Source organism: Gobio gobio (genome assembly GCF_949357685.1).
Source record: "Gobio gobio genome assembly, chromosome: 4".
NCBI classification, from domain to species: domain Eukaryota; kingdom Metazoa; phylum Chordata; class Actinopteri; order Cypriniformes; family Gobionidae; genus Gobio; species Gobio gobio.
In genome coordinates, this window is record NC_137100.1 from 64,215,628 (window position 1) to 64,227,887 (window position 12,260).

At 49.7% G+C, this 12,260-nt stretch overlaps 1 protein-coding gene across 1 annotated transcript in view; it reads right to left on the bottom strand.

Moving 5' to 3' along the window:
* The window catches only part of LOC307125807 (UDP-glucuronosyltransferase 2A3-like), a 36,355-nt gene that overhangs the window by 9,910 nt on the left and 14,185 nt on the right, over nucleotides 1-12,260 (bottom strand). The window lies entirely within an intron of this gene.

Below are 12,260 nucleotides of genomic sequence, written 5' to 3' on the forward strand. Positions count from 1 at the left end.
ATTCACTGTGGATTTTGTGGAGACAGAGCACCACAATCCCACAGTGCCTGCCCCACAAGAGTCTCCAGTCAAGAGGGCCACCACGCCTGAGCCCTCCACCAAGATGGCCACCAGGCCTGAGCCCTTAGTCAAAATACACACCTGAGCCCTCAGCTAAGATCAGAATCAGAATCAGAAAGAGCTTTATTGCTAAGTGTGCTTGCACACACAAGGAATTCTTCTTGGTGATGAAGCTTCCAGTGCACATATACAATACAAACACAACAAGAACATAGTAATACAAATTCTAAGAATAAAAATATGAAAATTGCATTAAAAAAAAAAGAAAAAAAGTATTTTAACTGTTCAAGAGGGAAATGGCCTGTGGGAAGAAACTGTTCCTGTGCTTAGATGTTCTAGTGGCCAGTGATCGGAGTCGCCGTCCTGATGTTAACAGTTCAAACAGGAGGTGTCCAGGATGGGTGGAGTCTGTGATGATTTTATCTGCTCTCTTCCTCACTCTGGAAGATTTCAGGTCCTGGAGGGTTGGCAGGGAGGCACCAATAATCCTTTCTGCAGTCCGGATTGTGCGTTGTAGTCTCCTGATGTCAGATTTGGTAGCTGAACATAACCAGACAGTGATGGAAGTGCATAAAACAGACTCAATGACAGCTGAGTAGAACTGAATCAGCAGCTCCTGTGGGAAGTTGAACTTCCTCAGCTGACGAAGGAAGTACAGTCTCTGCTGGGCCTTTTTCACAATGGAGTCAATGTGATTGTCCCACTTCAGGTCCTGAGAGATGGTAGTGCCCAGGAACCTGAATGACTCCACTGCTTCCACAGTGCTGTTCATGATGGTGAGTGGGGGAGAGCTGGGCTGTTCCTCCTGAAGTCCACTATCATTTCCACCGTTTTGAGCGTGTTGAGCTCAAGGTTGTAATAACTGCACCAGACAGCCAACTGTTCAACCTCAAGTCTGTAAGCAGACTCATCACCATTTTGGATGAGGCCGATGACAGTGGTGTCGTCTGCAAATTTCATGAGCTTCACAGAGGGGTCTCTAGAAGTGCAGTCATTGGTGTACATGGAGAAGAGCAGTGGGGAGAGAACACACCCCTGGGGGGCGCCAGTGCTCACAGTGAGAGTCCTGAATGTGAGTTTCCCCAGTCTCACAAGCTGTTGTCGGGCTGTCAGGAAGCTGGAGATCCACTGACAGATTGAGGATGGCATGGAGAGCTGGGTCAGTTTAGCAGAGAGAAGATCAGGCATGATGGTATTTAAGGCCGAACTGAAGTCCACAAATAAGATCCTTGCATAAGTCCCAGGTCTGTTGAAATGTTGCAGGATATAATGCAGTCCCATGTTGACTGCATCATCCACAGACCTGTTTGCTCTGTAGGCAAATTGAAGAGGATCCAGCAAGGGTCCAGTGATGTCCTTCAGGTGGGCCAGAACCAGTCTTTCAAACGACTTCATGACCACAGACGTGAGAGTCTGCAGGAGATGCAGGAGAGGGGGTGCAGGAGGTGATGGGGGACGTGTGAAGTGCAGATCAGAGCGGGTGTGTGGTGTGAGACTGGGCTTTTCAAACCTGTAGTAGAATGCATTCAGATCCTCAGCCAGTTGTTGATTCTCTACAGATCGGGGGGATGGTGACTTGTAGTTGGTGATGTTCCTCAGGCCTGTCCAGACTGAGGCAGGGTCGTTGGCAGAAAACTGGTTTCTCAGCTTTTCAGAGTAGCTTCTTTTAGCAACTCTGATCTCCTTTGTCAGTCTGTTTCTGGCCTGGTTATACAAGACTTTATCCCCACTTCTGTAAGCATCGTCTTTGGCATGACAGAGCTGTTTGAGTTTCCCAGTAAACCATGGTTTATCATTAGTAAATGATAAGAATGTCCTGGTAGGAATGCATGTATCCTCACAGAAACGAATGTATGATGTTACAGTATCTGTGAGTTCATCCAGATCAGTGATAGCAGCTTCAAAGACAGTCCAATCAGTGCAATCGAAGCAGGCTGTAAGTCCAGCTCTGCTTCATTAGTCCATCTTTTTACAGTCCTTAGTACAGGTTTAGCTGATTTCAGTTTCTACCTGTAGGTTGGTATAAGATGAACCACACAGTGATCAGAGAGCCCCAAAGCTGCCCGTGGGATGGAGTGATATGCATTCTTTATTGTTGTGTAACAGTGGTCCAGTATATTACTGTCTCTGGTGGGACATGTAACGTGCTGTCTGTATTTTGGCAGTTCACAGGAGAGATTTGCTTTTGTAGCCAGCTGTTGTAACGCCGCGCTCACACACATGTCTGGAGGAATGTAAACATTTCCGAGAATGAACGAGGAAAACTCCTGCGGCGAGTAGAAAGGTTTACAGTTTATGAAGTGCCCCTCTAGATTAGGAGAGCACATCTTCTTCAGCGTTGTTACATCTGAACACCAACTTCCATTAATGTAGAAACACAATCCACCACCTGTTACAAGTACACAGGAGGCAGACACAGATGTTAACAGGTAAGGGTAGTTTATTAGACCACAGTAGAGCAGGTGTTGTGGAGCAGGTGAGTAAACCGGTTGTTGGTAGATTAGAAGGTGATACGAGAGAGAGAGAGTTACTGTCTTTTGTTTCGTAGATGGAAGGACGCTGGAGCCTGGAGGTTGCTGGAGACTGGAGATCGTTGGAGACTGTAGATCGCTGGAGTACTGAGGGACGGACAGGAACACACCCACACAGCAGACAAGGAACACGGAAGGAAGGAGACACGCTGGAGACAGGTAAGTATCAGTAATAGAGTCCTTGAGGTAAGCATAGCCTGAAGTATATGCGAACTAGACCGGACTTGGAGTGCTGTGTGGTTGTGAGTCTTGTAGTGCTGGTGATGAGTGTGGTGATGAGGTGCAGGTGATGGTGATCAGTACTCTGGGGAAGGAGTGCGCTGTGATTGGTGGAGGGTGGAACCTGACGTGTCTGTGACAGTACCCCCCCCTCCACGGCCCGCTCCAGAGGGCCGAGAACCCCGACGCCGTGGTGGACGTCCTCTACCCCGCGGAGCTGGCTTCTCAGGATGACTGTCGTGAAAGGTCTGGAGTAAACTGGGATCTAAAATGTCGTTCCTTGGGACCCAGGAGCGTTCCTCGGGACCATATCCTTCCCAATCCACTAGATATTCCAGCTGACCACCACAACGTCGGGAGTTCAAGATCTCATTGACCTTGTAGGCCGTACCGTCCTCCAGGATGAGTGGAAGGGGGGGTTCGGCGGGAACTACGTCAGGTCCTGTGGGAGAAACAGAGGGGTGGTGAGCTTTCAGCAGTGAGACATGGAAAGTGGGATGTATACGAGACCCTTGTGGCAGACGGAGTTGATGGGTGACTGGATTGACCTGCTTGGTGATGGGGAATGGGCCAATGAACCTGGGACTCAGCTTTTTGCAAGGCAGACACATTCTGATATCTCTGGTAGATAGCCACACCAGCTGACCAGGCTGGAAGACAGGGGTGTCAGAACGTCGGAGATCAGCTACCATCCTGCGTCTGCGCAGGGCCCGTTGCAACTGATGGTGGGCTGAGTCCCAGACCCTCTCGCTCTCTCGGAACCAGTAGTCCACTGCAGGAACGTCGGAGGGTTCCCCATCCCAGGGGAACAGTGGAGGTTGAAAGCCGAGTACGCACTGGAACGGGGTGAGTCCTGTGGTCGACTGTCTCAGAGAGTTTTGGGCGTACTCGGCCCAACCCAGGAACTGGTTTCAAGAGTCCTGGTGGTCATGACAGAAGGTACGTAGGAAGCGGCCAATTTCCTGTACCTTCCTTTCCGTCTGCCCGTTTGACTGTGGATGATACCCCGACGTCAGGCTAACGGCCACACCTAGGAGTGAGAAGAACGATCTCCATACTCTGGATATGAACTGGGGACCTCTGTCTGATACAATGTCCTCTGGTACTCCGAAGTATCTAAAAACTTGGTTGAAGAGTGTCTCAGCTGTTTCCATGGCAGTAGGCAGACCTGGGAGTGGGATCAGACGACAAGATTTAGAGAAACGATCTACCACTACTAGAATGGTGGTATTACCGTCTGAGACCGGCAGGTCAGTAATGAAATCTACTCCTAGGTGTGACCATGGGCGTTCTGGAACGGGCAGAGGAAGGAGTTTACCAGCTGGAAGATGACGCGGAGACTTGGAAATGGCACACTCCCTACAGCCCTGCACGTACCTTCTGACATCCTTAGCCATCCCTGGCCACCAGAAGCGTTCTTTTAGCAACGAGAGGGTTTCATTGACCCCCGGGTGACCAGTACCAAGTGACGTGTGAGCCGAGTGAATGGTGGGAGTGCGTCGTGTCCGAGTGAGGTACAGCAAGCCAGGTGGACAGCCCGGCGGAGGGTTCGTGGAGGCATTGGAGGAGGGGATGGTTTCTTCGGACCAGGTAATAGGACTTACGATGAGGGAGCTTGGAATAATGGGTTCTGGTTCTTCGGTCTGTTCGTCAGGAGCATGCAGACAGGAGAGAGCATCAGCTTTAAGATTCTTGGTACCGGGACGATAGGAGATGGTGTAATTGAAACGGGAGAAAAACATAGCCCAACGGGCTTGTCTGGGGTTTAGTCTCTTGGCTGATCGAAGATACTCAAGTTTTTTGTGATCTGTTAGCACCAGGAACGCATGTTTGGCTCCCTCCAACCAATGCCTCCACTCTTCCAAGGCAAGCTTGACTGCAAGGAGTTCCCTGTCACCGATGGAGTAGTTGACATCCGCCGGGCTGAGCTTGCGGGAGAAGAAGGCGCATGGATGGAGTCTACTGGGCGTCCCCTGCTGCTGCGATAACACCGCTCCCACTCCGGTTGTGGAAGCATCCACCTCCACGACGAAGGGCCTTTCCGGGTCTGGATGGACTAGTAGGGGAGCGGTGGTGAAGGCTTTCTTGAGTTGGCTGAAGGCGTTGGTGGCTGCCGGGGTCCAGGACAGAGACTTGGGCTTATTTCGTAACATACTGGTGAGTGGATGAGTGATAGAGCTGTAACCTTTGATGAATCGTCTGTAGAAATTGGAGAAACCTAGGAAGCGTTGGAGTTCTTTTATGGTAGTGGGTTCTGGCCAGGTTGTGATGGACTCCACCTTCCTCTCGTCCATCCGGATGCCACTGTGATCTATGTGGTATCCCAGGAAGGAAACGGATGCTTGGTGGAAAGAACACTTTTCGGCCTTGAGGAACAGATGGAACTGACGTAGACGGTTGAGGACCTCCGCAACGTGTTGGCGATGTTCGGCCTGGCTCCGGGAGTAGATGAGGATGTCGTCGATGTAGACTAGGACGAATCGATGGAGAAACTCCCGGAGCACCTCATGGATGAAATCCTGGAATACGGAGGGGGCGTTTACCAATCCATACGGCATGACGAGGTATTCATAGTGTCCAGTAGGGGTAATAAAGGCAGTCTTCCACTCGTCCCCCTCACGTATCCGGATGAGATTGTACGCGCTGTGGAGGTCCAACTTGGTGAACACAGTGGCACCACGGAGATGTTCGAGGGCTGCTGGGACGAGAGGAAGGGGATACCGGAACTTAACCGTGATTTTGTTGAGGGAACGATAATCGATGCATGGCCGCAAGCCTCTGTCCTATTTTGCCACAAAGAAGAAGCTGGATGCAGCAGGGGAAGTAGACGGCCTGATGTAACCATGGGCGAGGGCTTCCTGGATGTATTCCTCCATGGCCTTCTCCTCCGGGATGGATAGTGGGTATATCTTACCCCTTGGTACTGGTTCACCCGGAAGCAGGTCGATGGCACAGTCCCATGGCCGGTGTGGAGGCAGCTTGGAAGCCCGTTGCGGGCAGAAGACATCGCTGAAGGGGGCGTAACACTTGGGGACATCGACAGAGCGTTGTTCAACTGGACTTTCGATGGATGAGGCACAGAGAGTCAGATCAGGCAGAGACGAGGATGGAAGAGGAAGTTCAGTTAGACATTGAGAGAAGCAAGTGTCGCCCCACTTCAGGATTTTGCCCGTCTTCCAGGAGATGGTAGGGTTGTGCTGCTCCAACCAGGGGCGCCCCAGAACCACGTCAGCAGTCGAATCCTCCAGAACCAGCATGTGAGCCTCTTCCCGGTGTAAAAGCCCTACTTGGAGAGTGACTGGTCCAGCCACGGTACGGACGTGCTTGCGACTGAGGGGTCTTCCGGTTATTGAGCTGATCCTGTAGGTGGTCGGAGACGGAGTGGTCTTGAGGCGTAACTGGCGGCAGATGGCACCGGAGAGGAAGTTGCCGGCTGACCCCGAGTCGAGGAGCGCGACCACTGAGAGGGAGACATTATCGGCAGTAAGGGTGACGACAGTGGTGAGTGGTTTCATTTTATGATCAGCAGGAATAATGGCACTCACCATGGGTCGCGGAGGTCGTGTGGGGCATGCAGCTATGACATGCCCAGGCTCACCACAATACAGGCAGAGACGTTGGGTCAGCCGACGGCGGCGTTCTTCAGGGGTTAGTCGGGAGTTCTCTAACTCCATGGGTTCGTGGGCTGGTTCTGGGGTGCTGACGGGTTCGGATCGGCGGAAGGGCACGTTGAAGGGATACTGGTCCTGGTGCTCTTGGATGCACGCCTGCATGCGAGTGGTGCAGCGAATGGAATGCTGGATGAACTTCTCAAGGCCGATGGAGTCCTCGCATGCAGCGAGATGCAGCCGTACCCGAGGTTCCAATCCTTGCCGAAATGTTGTTATCAGCGCCTGTTCATTCCATCCGCTGACTGCTGCAAGCGTTCTGAATTGCAAAGCATAATCGTAAATAGACATGGATCCCTGTTTTAAATTATAAAGTTTCTCACCAGCTGAAGAATCTGTGATCGGTTTTCCAAACACTTCCCGGAAGTGGGAAATGAACGCTGCGTATGATTGCGTTACCGCACCCTGTTGTGACCAGATGGAATCGGCCCACATTAATGCTTTGCCGCTGAGCTGAGAGATAATGAAGGCGATCTTGGAAGTGTCGCTCGGGTACAAGTGCGGCTGCATCTCCAGGACCAGTGTGCATTGCAGCAGGAAGCCGCTGCAATTCTCCGCCGATCCTGAGTAGGGCGCCGGTTTGGCCATGGGACTAGCATACGGAGGTAGTGAAGGAGGGTTGTTGACAGATGGGTTAGTGTTCGCTGGTGCAGGTGAATGAACAGTAACTGGAGTGGGTTGTGGAGGAAATGTACGCCGAAGCGCATCTACCAATTCCTGGAATGGATCCGGTTGGCTCATACTGGGTCTTCGGTATGGTCCGGTCTTCTGTTACAAGTACACAGGAGGCAGACACAGATGTTAACAGGTAAGGGTAGTTTATTAGACCACAGTAGAGCAGGTGTTGTGGAGCAGGTGAGTAAACCGGTTGTTGGTAGATTAGAAGGTGATACGAGAGAGAGAGAGTTACTGTCTTTTGTTTTGTAGATGGAAGGACGCTGGAGCCTGGAGGTCGCTGGAGACTGGAGATCGTTGGAGACTGTAGATCGCTGGAGTACTGAGGGAAGGACAGGAACACACCCACACAGCAGACAAGGAACACGGAAGGAAGGAGACACGCTGGAGACAGGTAAGTATCAGTAATAGAGTCCTTGAGGTAAGCATAGCCTGAAGTATATGCGAACGAGACCGGACGTGGAGTGCTGTGTGGTTGTGAGTCTTGTAGTGCTGGTGATGAGTGTGGTGATGAGGTGCAGGTGATGGTGATCAGTACTCTGGGGAAGGAGTGCGCTGTGATTGGTGGAGGGTGGAACCTGACGTGTCTGTGACACCACCTCTCGTTTTCCCTGTTAGTTCCGCGATGCGATCCGCTCGGAACAGCTGGAAGCCCGGCAGATATAATGCTTTGTCCGGTATGGCTTCATTCAGCCAGGTTTCAGTGAAGCACAGTGCAGCAGAGTTTGAAAAATCCTTGTTAATGCAGGTGAGGAGAAGAAGTTTGTCCGTTTTGTTAGGAAGAGATCGGAGATTCGCAAGATGAATACTAGGGAGTTCAGTGCGGAGTCCGCGTGCGCAGATTTTAACCAGTGTGCCGGCTCGCTTCCCACGTTTGCGTCTGGCCGTGCATTTAAAAAACACAGCCGCGGCTCCGACGAGAAGATCAAACAAAACGTCTTAATAGTCAAAAACTGTAGAAATGTTTTCTGGTGTGTGTTTCCTAATGTCCAGTAGTTCATCTTTGGTGAAACTGATCAGAAAAGAATGACTAAACGCAGACCAAACAAACAAAAACTACACAATAGCTGAAGAGCTCCATATTTGTATATATAATTATATATTATATTAAGATGGTCGCCAGAGTCTTATTCAGAGCGTGCAGCGCTGACAATTGTGGCCATGGCTATGTTGTGTGTGTGGGCAGCACACACATCAGTGCCTGTCCCTGTCCTGAGTCCAGAGCGGACATACGTCTCCCGACCAGAGTCAAGAGAGGACTTTGTCTCCCAACTAGTGTTGAGAGGGGACTTCAGCCCCTGACCAGCATCCAAAGGGGACTCCCGCCCCCGACTAGTGTTCAAAGGGGACTCCAACCCCTGACCAGATTGCAGAGGGGACTCCAGTCCATAACCCCATTTTGGGGGCCACGCCTCCATGGCTTTCTGTACTGCGGGTGCTGCCAGAGAGCATATATTTGAACTCCAGTTGCTGCCCGGGCTTCCTAAACTGCCGGCACCACCCTGGCTTTCTGAACTGCTGGGGCCGCTAGGTCTTGCAATGCCCTACAGCCCAGGTCCGCCCCTGCCCCAGGTCTTCCCATGCACCACGGCCCAGGTCTACCCATGCTCAACAGCCGAGGCCCGCCTTTGTCATGCCAGGGTCCATGTCCTATCCCCCTTCACGGGGCTTCGTTATACAGGGACAAAATAAGTAATCACACAATTATTAATGTCACGGTTCTGTTAAGTACGTTTCATTTTCATGGACTTTTAAGTTGTAATTTTCAGTCACTTTGTTCTTTTACTAGGGATGCACCGAATCCAGGATTCGGGCTCGGATTCGGCTGAATATTGGGCTTTTTGACAGGGTTCAGTTTCTGCCGAACCTCTGAATTTTTTTCCACCGAACCCGAACCCTAGGTTTGCACTATGCGCGCTCCGCTGGTCGAACACAATGACGCCGCTGTTGAAAGTGAAAATGGAACTCATGAACAGAAAACGTGGCAGCATGCTACTTTAAGTAAAAAGAAGGCGATTCAAGTCGAGCTACATGTTCAATTTGCATTGCCGTTTTGTTTCGTGATGACAAGGACCCTAAACAACAGCCGCTGTTAAAACATTTGCTTATGAAACATCCGAGAGAATACGAGTTGTGCATGAAGGAATCTACAGACAGCAGCCAAAATGTATTTTATTTTACCGTGCAAACAGCCACATATAGATCAGATAAAAAATAAATAAAAATAATAAAATACATAGGCCTACACTAAATATTTTTCACTTAAATAATTATCAAATTAAGATGACAAAACGAAAATACACTGAATCCGTAAGCTTTGAAGTAAGCATTTTTTATATGTATATAAAAATAGTAGACCTAGGCTACCTCAATCTCAAACACCTTGTATGTTTTTTGTTTGTTTGTTTCACGAGTTCACACTTACATATAATTTATGGAGAGTAATTTAAATGCGTATTTGGCGTGCTGTCCGGGGGGAGGGCTTCGAGCTCGGAATTTGGCCCGAACCCAGAGTACCCCCCGTGTATGTAAGTGACTGATATAAAAAAATAAAAGTGTGGAGAAGTGGTGGTAGAGGGATGCTAGAAAACTGTCAATGAATGGAGGTAAGACTGCTGCGTGTATATATACCTCTTACTGTTGATTAGCTGAGTGCTCTCCACCTGTGTCAATTATCTGAACATGCTCCTCCCGAACTATGTTTATAAAACATCATTTGTTTGTTTTTTAAGTAATATGTCTAAGTGATGTGGGTTAGTCTGGAGCGCAGCCTGTTGACAGTTAAACCCGCGGCAGAAATCACCCTCAATCCTTCTGTCTCCGCAGCGCGCGAGCCTCGGCTGACAGCACAAGCCTCCTGCGCTCTCCGTTGTGCTGTTCTTTGAAACGACAGAGGGTGACTCAAGGTAATTTTTCTATAAACCATCAGGAAACAGAGGCGAGAAGAACATATACGCGACAATGTTTACTTTAGTAAACTTGACCAAAACCACACTGTACTAAATTCCTTATATATATCTTCATATGGGTAGCATTTCTATGTGTATTACGTAGTTGTGCACGTACTGCGCGCTGACGGCAGTTCTGTCATCGCGTCTTTGTTTACTTTCAGTTTCTTTTCTGCCGCCGTCTTCTACCAGTGGTAAATGTGCGTGCATGAATGTAAGTTCATTCATATTTGTATTTATCTGTTATGTCGCGATATATTAACCCTTTCATGTCGTGACAGTATATCTGATCGTTATGACTCTGTTCATATCGTGATTTAATGTGTTTGAGGCGAGTGATGCACAGTGTAATGCATGTGTATGTTTAGCTCAATTTAACGTGCTGTAGACAATATTAACGTGTATAGATGATGTATACTGAGGTAAATGTTTATGTTACTGTATGCAGACAGATTCTGATATATATTTTATTTGTTTATTGCAGACTAAACCACATTTTATCACTTCTGTTTCCTAATGGCTGTATGTTTGACATGTAAATGGTCATCCTGACGAAATATAAACCAGTCAAACGATCTTCTGTCTCCTGTCACACTTACCAGAGTTCCGTAGTGGACTGGCACTCCACCTAACTTCAGAAAATAGTAGTCCTTTACATTTGGTCCTTCGAGCCGGATGCTATAGCCACTACGGTGACATGGAGCCACAGACACCACGTTATTCACCAGATACCACGCATCCTGCTCAACTGCAAGCCAGAGCTCGTCAGATACCTTCATATTTGCAGGCTTATGAGGTAGCCTTGCCCAAATCCCTTCTGCCAGTTTCTGGGCCTTACGAGCCATATCAGCAGCCAAAGACGGACCATGCAGCGGCATCGTTGACCCTCAGTGGGCAGGCCGAGCCCGCCTCGACTGGGGTACAGCCGACTAGGCACGAGTTATCATCTTTGCAGTATGGACCAAGTCCTGCCATAGTCAGTAGGGACGGTATAGACGCTGGGCTCAGTGGTCTAGTGGAGCAGCTAGATGTTATGAGATCTCCTTCCTCTTCCCGTTACACATCTCCAGTACCACATCACAGATACAACAGCCAGTCAGAGTGTGAGTCGTTAAGTAGTGGCACTGTTTCTCCCTTTGCTGGGCGAATGGAACAGGTTCAAGCTTACTCACCACCCGTCGTTAGGCCAAAGGCTACTGCAGTTCCAGCCATCCTGTTACTGGATTTGGAGCCACTCACTCCATGCCTTGGGGTACCCAGGGACGTCTCCCAGCGGTCAGGATGGTGGCAGACATCTCCGACTACAGCTCATATGGTGTACAGCACACCCACATCTCAACCCTTTATTCAGCTGCCAGCAGCGACCTATGTGAGGCAGACGCCAGTGGCATGCAGTGTAACGTCCTCTTCTGCCTCCTACAACCTCATATCATCATTGCCGCAAACCATCACATCAGTGAAGCTACCTATATCCACGACCGTACGCATTACTCCGGTGCCACCAGTCTACCAATTACAGATCCCTGCACATAGCCAGTTACAGTACCAACCAACACCTGCGCTAGATCTGTATCAGCCTTCACCCATGGGATATTATGCACCTCAGCCCCTTAGTCAGTATTAGGTGCAGAACTGGTATCCTTCTTCAGCGGCACACACTGGGCTGTTTCCGCCATCACATGCATATCCAGTATGCCAGTCAGCACCTGCGGCACCTGCACTTCAACCAGTCCCAGTCCCATCGCTGCCAAAACTTGTAAATGACAGTGAAAGAGAGTTCACAGATCTGAAGATAGCACTCGACAATCTGCTGAACCCCCACACTGAGCTCACAGAACACTACAAATATCGTGTGCTGATGGAGCAGTTGGTTCTGGAAGAAGCTAGACTGATAGCCCAAGCGTGTCGTCCCCATCCTGCACCTTACACAGCAGCTATGGCAGCTCTGCAGCGCCAATATGGCCAACCACACCAGCTAGCACAAAGCGAAGTTGCGGCTCTAATGAACTCACCAGATATCAGAGCTGGAGATTCGAAAGCATTCCAGAACTTTGCTCTAAACGTTGATCTTCTGGTGGGTATGCTTACATCTCTGGAGGGACCACAAGGAAGAGAGCTTACCTGTACTGGTCATGTTGACAGGCTGCTTAGTAAACTCC